Below are 7079 nucleotides of genomic sequence, written 5' to 3'. Positions count from 1 at the left end.
GGCTTCTAAAATATTCAGTTGATAGTCCTGCCACACCTTTGTCCTTTTGTTTTTGTTATGGGGGTTATCAGGATTCCATTTCACCAAAAATACAATTATTGTTCCATGTATATTTCCTAATTGTTATTTTTTAAACCACTTAATGGAGGTATAAAGTGCACATAATTAAAGTGCACATTTTGATACACTTTGACATACATATAAAACTGTGAAACCATCACCATAGTCAAGGTAGTTAATATAGCTACCACCCCCAAAGGCAAAGATTTCCTGGTACCCCTTTAAACTGCCTTCTGCCCCTCCCTGTAGATCCTCCATCTACAAACAACCACTAATTTGTGTCCCGTCATTATAGGTTCATTTTCATTTTGGGGGGATTTACGTAAATAAAATTATTCAATATGTATCCTCTTTTCTCTGGATTATGTCACTCCGTGCAATCACTCTTGGATTTATCCAGGTGTGTCTACAGCCCTACCACCCTGAATGCGCCCAGTCTCACCCAATTTGCCCAGGTGTTTGCATGTATCAATACTTGATTCTTTCTTGTTGCTATGACTAATCCATTTTAGGAAAACACCAAAATGTATGCATGCAGCCCCGTATCGATAGGCATTTGGTTTGATTCCAGGTCTGGGCTATTACAAATAAAGCTGCTCTGATCATTTGTATGCAGGTCTTTCATTTCTCTTAAGTAAACCACCTAAGAGTGGAATGGCTAGATCATACAGTAGGTGATGTTTAACTTTTTAAGAAATGCCAAATGGTTTTCCAGTGTGCTTGGGAATTCTAGTTCCAGTTCCTCCACATACTTGCAAATACTTCATAAGGCCAACCTTTTTCTCTCCTGATTTTAGACACTTAAATCTGTGTGTAGTGGTATTCTATGCTTGTTTGAATTTTATTCCCCTAATGACTAATTATGTCAAATATTTTCTATGCTTATTTGCCATCTGTATGCTTTCTTTGAATGGTTGGCTCACCTTTTTGTTTATTTTTTAATGAGTTGTTCATCTTATGATGGAGCTTGAACAGTCTTTATGTATTCTAGATACAAGTTCTTTGCTTTCAAAGTTTTTTTTTCCCTAGTCTGGTCTAGTCCTTTTCATTTCTTTTTTTTTTTTTTATTAAAGATTTTATTTATTTATTTGAGAGAGAGAGCAAGCACATGAGGGGGGAGGGTCAGAGGGAGAAGCAGACTCCCTGCCGAGCAGGGAGCCCGATGCGGGACTCGATCCAGGGACTCCAGGATCATGACCTGAGCCGAAGGCAGTCGCTTAACCAACTGAGCCACCCAGGCGCCCATCCTTTTCATTTCTTAATGCATTTTGGGGAATATGAGTTTTAAATTTTGATTTTTTTTTTTTTTCCTTTACGGATCATGCTTTTGGTGTCACTCCTGAGAAATCATTGTCTAACTCAGGGTCACAAAGTTTTCTTTCTCTTCTTTTCTCACACTTCTGGGAATCTCTGAACCACCCATGATGGCCATTGATTGCTCAATGTCTTTTGATACGAAAACCTGCCCCTTTCAGTCTGATGGAATATATCGTTAAAATAATAATCGTTGCCTTCACAGTAGGGTCTCCTGGAAATGACCCTGAACCTGTAACCCTGCATACTTGGCTGCCCATTATGGATTTTGGAAAAAGCACCCCAAAATCTTGACCCCTTGGGATTAACTTTGTGAACAGCAATGGGAGTTTGTAGACCATGAGAACAACACTACTAACCATTATATGTGATAGAGCTCAATGGAATTTTGCTGCCTTCCATTACTTAGCCAAGATATGAAAGACAGGACCCAAAGGTCAACACACTTGGTCAAGTTCAAGCAGTCATCTTAATACCGGATGCTCTGACCAACAAATGGTCTTATCTTCATATTTATTATAAACTTTTGGGCCATTACCTAAAAGTTGTTCCCCTCAAGGTAATGAAACCCTGGGCACCTCTTGTCTCATAGATACCTCAAATATAAATCAGAATCATACATGTCTCTACATGTTCTAATGCTACAATACAAGGCCTTGTCAGGACACTATTTCCTTTGGAGTTATTAACATCACTGGTTGCAACCAAGACATACATTTTACTTTACAAAATGCATAATGCTGGGCTCTTGGAAAAGGCATTCAATGGAACTTTCATGTCCCTAATATGTCCCAATTGCTGGTTCAACTGAGAAACATGTGGTCTATTCAAAACCTCCTTTTCAAATTCTAGTCTGACAGATGAACCTATATTTTGCCCCTATCTTTACAAATTGTCAATCCTGTCCCAATCCCATAAAGACTGGTGGTCAGATTGAGGGCACATATTCTCCTGGAGTCCATTAATCCTAGATTTACCCATGGGTCATCTGATATGGGTCCCTTTGAACCTAAACTTCCACCAAAAAACAAAACCAAAACCCTTTCAAGTGCAGTGACAGACTGGTCAGGTGACTATTGGTCATATTATATCTCATCGTGGGTGCTTGCCTTGATTTATAGTGTAAAGGCCCAAACCCTCCACATAAACTATGGTTTCAACCAAATATGGCAAATGCTGAGACCCACATCATCCCAACTGGCTATCCACCTGAAAAAGAATACTTCCAGTCCCACATTCCAAATGGAATCTTCCTGGCCTGGAAGCTCATTCCTGGAAATGACATTGACTCAGAGGACATCACCCCAAGCCAAGACTCTCCCCTGCATGAGAAACAACATTATCCTGGGCACTAAAATCTGTCCCAGCAACACCCATGGGCTTTTTCTCCTAAGACACAACTTGGACCCGGGACAGTTTTGCTTCTCTCCCCTTGTAATATCCAAAGGATTCTATTATGTTTCTAAGCTTGCTGTCTGCTTAGCCCATGATCCTGGCGTATGCTCGGCTCACTGCTATGTCCTTACACCATCATGTCTAAAGGTTGCTACAATATGTTCTATTCTAAAAACTAATGGAGATTATTGCTTTCCTCAGAAGGCAACTGCCCCATATCAGCCAACCCCTCAACTTTTTGGGAGAGGACCACTCACCACCCCCCAGCTCCTTCTCCTGTTGCTCTCCTCCACTGTGATCTCCTGCCCTGCATCTCCAACCATGACCACTCCTTCCCCTTGGCTACATGCAAATATCACTAATCTTTACATATACTTTACTATCTTATCAGTTCAGATCCTCCAACAATATACCCACTAGACCAGCCACCTTGACCTGAATATATTTCTAACACACTTTACAACTCCACCAAAATATTATTAAGGGCAAAAATCCCAAGCCTATTTTCCTGACTAATGCCATATAAATGGAAAACTTAGTTATGGGCTGGCCTGCACAGACTCTTTATATTTCTATTTGTGTTCTGCCTTTCTACTCTCAGAATAAAATGTTTTTTATGCTGTTTAGGGCAACATAAGCCCTTTGCTCTAAAAGTCCCTGCTGTCATCACCCCAAAATTTCCTTAATATGATATTAATATATTATGTTAAATATTACAGAGCCAATTGTGTTCATCATATTTTTCATTTTTTTAATATTTTATGATGTTTTAACATCTTTAGGGGTCTTTGCAGGGATGAGATTGCCTTTCCCTGTCTCTTTATTGTCTCTGATTCCTAGAGACAATAAATAGTTTATTGGGGAGCCTGCCTTTCATATACAACAACCAATTCTGTGTCCATATCTCTGACCACCAAATTTATTTAACTCAGACACCAATCCAATGTGTCTCCTATCCTAAAACGATCCAGAGCCAGGAACCAGATATCTAGCAGCAGTCCCTAGGACCCAAAGCCTGCTGAAATTATTCAAATTAGTGAATCCTAAGCTGTTTGTCCTGCCCTGCCTTGCCTTTCCTGAAAAACACACAATAAAGGCTGTGACCCTAGGCTTTCTCCTTGCTCCTTTCTGCTTCCTGGCTGACACCCAGGCTTCCTCCTGTGGCCCTGAATGGCATGCCGTGCCTCTCATTTCTAGGGGAACTGTGATATTAAACCTCTCTTTCCATGGGATTGACCTTTCTGGATCATCCCTCAGCACCTCTATTAATTCATCCCTGGCACAAATGACTAGACTTCCTTTAATTTTTCATCTTTTGAGTCTTTTTAATTGAGTCTTTACTTTTTTTAAAAAGAAGATTTTATTTATTTGACAGAGAGCACAAGCAAGCGCACAAACAGGGGGAGGGGCAGAGGGAGAGGGAGAAGCAGGCTCCCCACTGAGCAGGGAGCAAATGTGGGGCTCAATCCCAGGACCCCAGGATCATGACCTGAGCCAAAGGCAGATGCTTAACTGACTGAGCCACCCAGGCTCCCCACTGAATCTTTACTTTTAATTGAATTGTTACTTCACTTTTGTTTTGAGAATATATTTTCTATAGGTATATCATTCAAGTTTAACAGTTGTTTTTTTCTTTTAGTAATTTAAAATGATTGTCCCACTGACTTCTCATTTGCCTGTAACAAAAGAATTCTCTGCCATCCCTGCCTTTGTTTCTTTGTATGTTACATTTTTTTTCTTTTTCCTTGTTTATTTAGAAAAAAATTTTTTTTGCTCTGGTTGCTTTTAAGATTTTCTTTATATTACTGGTTTTGAGAAATTTGATTATGAATATGTGATTTTCTTAACATTTCTTGTCTATGGATTTTATTGCATGTCTTTAATCTGGAGGTTTATGGTTTTCATCAAGTTTGAAAACTTTCTAGTCATTATTTATTCAAATATTTTTTATTCTATCTCTCACCTTCTTCAAGAACTCCAATTATATGCATTTTGGGCCACCTGAAGTTGTCATTCAGCTCACTGACACTTTTCCATTTTTTTAAAAAACTCAAAATTTAGATTCCTTTTTTTAGTATAAAAAAGCTAAGCTTTTTGCTGCTTACAGGTTTATTTCTGAGTTGCAAAAAATTATTTCCCCCACCCACATATTTTGTAATTACTGTATTCCCCCATTCAATCTTGGCTGCCACACTTAGACAGAAAGCTCCAGGATACTTTTCTCTTGTATCTGTAGTGAAAACCTTATCAGAATACAATAACTGCTCCATGTCTGTCAGATAGATGCATTTTTTCTTTATTTTTAAAATTCTTAATAAATAAATAAGTAAATAAATAAATAAATAAATTTATTAAATTAAATTCTTTTTTTCTTTGTGTGTTTAATTTTGGGATGTTTCTATTACTTTGTATTAAAATTCACTTATCATTTCCTCTGCAATGTCTACTGTGCTCTTAATTCCACTGCTGGGAGTGTTTGTCATACATTCGTACGTTGAAACCCTAACCCCCAAAGTGATATATTCGGAGGTGAGAACTTTAGGAGGTAATTAGGTTTAGATGAGGGTGGTCTCTCACAATGAGATTAGTGCCCTCATAAGAAGAGACCAGACAGCCTCTTTCTCTCTCCACTATAAGAAGATCGATGTCTGCAAACCAGGAAGAGGGTGCTCATCAGACACTGAAACTTTTGGCACCTTCATCTCAGACTTCCCAGCTTCCCGAACAGTGAGAAATAAATGTTGGTGTTTATGCCATCCAATCTATGGTAATTTGTTATAGCAGCTCAAGATGACTAAGACACGCATCCACTGTGCATTTTATCTCAGAGATTGTGGAATTTTTCTTTAAAATTCAGATCTGGGTCTTTTTTTTTTAATATTTCCATGTTAATACTTACCATTGGGAGATATAAAATACAGTATAATTGTTTCAATGTTTATTATGTTTAACGTTTTAATGTTTAATGAAAATTCTAAAATCTGTATCAGTTCGGTATTGGTTTAATTGATTGCTTTTTCTCATGATGATGGTTCCTGTTTCCGGCTCGCTTGCATTCCTAGTAATTTTTGATTAGATACCAGACATTGTAAATTTTATCTTGTTGAGTGTCAAGTAATTTTGTATTCTGGTAAATATTCTTGTATTCTGTTGAGTTACCTGAAAACAGTTTGATATTTTTCTGTCTTGCTTTTAATATTTGTCAGGCAAGGTCAGAGCAGTATCTAGGGCCAATTATTCCCTAGTGCTAAGGTAAGACTCTTCTTACTACCCAGTAATTTCTGAATTGTGAAGTTTTCCAGCTTGGCAATAGGGAGCAAACACTATTTTCAACCCCGTGTGATGCTGGATACTGTCCCTGCTAATCTTTTCAAGTGGTTCTCTCCCTAGCTTGGGGTATATTCATCACACACATGTGCTGCTCAGTATTCTGCTGACTGCTCAAGGGGAGCCCTTTGCAGATCTCTGGAATTCTCACTTTGTTCAGCTCTCCACTTCATGGTTCTTATCCTGTGACTTCTCACCAAATGAGCCTCTCCAAGACCTTCATCTCTCTCTCCTCAGCTTGGGAAGATGGCCCATGATCTGTCTGGCCTCCCTCCCCTCTTCCACAGCACTGGAATTCCCTCAAGGCAATGAGCTGAGGAAGTCATAAGACTCATCATGTTGGTTTCCTATCTCTTAGGCATTACCGTTTTCTTGTCTGATATTCAATATCATGGAAACCACTGTTTTGTCTGTTTTGTCTGGATTTTTTGGTTGTTTTAGACAAGAGAGCAAATCTGTTTTCTGTTACTGCCTCTTAGTTAAAAACAGAAGTCCTTGCTTACCTTCTCTCTAGCATAACTTGTAATAATGTTTCTATTTAAACACTATTACCCTGTTACCTCTCCTTTTCTCTGCCTTTAGTTATATCACCACTCTCTTTTATGGAATTTCATCAAATAAAATGTCCTGTCTTTAATTTCCATGTGTTTGAACCCATTTACTTCTTTCTTTCTTTGTCATTTGTTTCTTTAGCTTCCAGAGTAAAATAGTCCCTTGCCTTAGTTCTACTTCTCTACTTTTCTCATTACTTACCCAGCTTGCAGGTTAGTATATTGATTTAAGCAACCCTCTCTTCCTTTATTCCCTATGTGCAGGCACAAACAAAGAAGAACATGTATGTGCTTGTTACAAAGTTTTGTGATCAACCATAAATATTTATTGATTCTACCATAGGCATCGCATTAGCCAAGAGAATGGCTAACATACAGATAGCGTCTCCCAGGAATTTAGGGTCACATGACAATACTTCATGTTTCTTCATA

General features: G+C 38.4%; 1 non-coding gene across 1 annotated transcript; it reads right to left on the bottom strand.

Moving 5' to 3' along the window:
• Positions 1–4928: 4928 nt before the first annotated feature.
• On the bottom strand, positions 4929–5058 carry LOC115937804 (small nucleolar RNA SNORA31). The gene has a single exon (XR_004073028.1). It is a non-coding gene; the product is annotated as a small nucleolar RNA SNORA31 (small nucleolar RNA).
• Positions 5059–7079: the final 2021 nt, after the last annotated feature.

Source organism: Leptonychotes weddellii, chromosome 9 (assembly GCF_054177405.1).
Source record: "Leptonychotes weddellii isolate Sample4059 chromosome 9, ASM5417740v2, whole genome shotgun sequence".
Taxonomy (NCBI): domain Eukaryota; kingdom Metazoa; phylum Chordata; class Mammalia; order Carnivora; family Phocidae; genus Leptonychotes; species Leptonychotes weddellii.
This window is presented reverse-complemented; position numbering and strand designations above follow the sequence as displayed.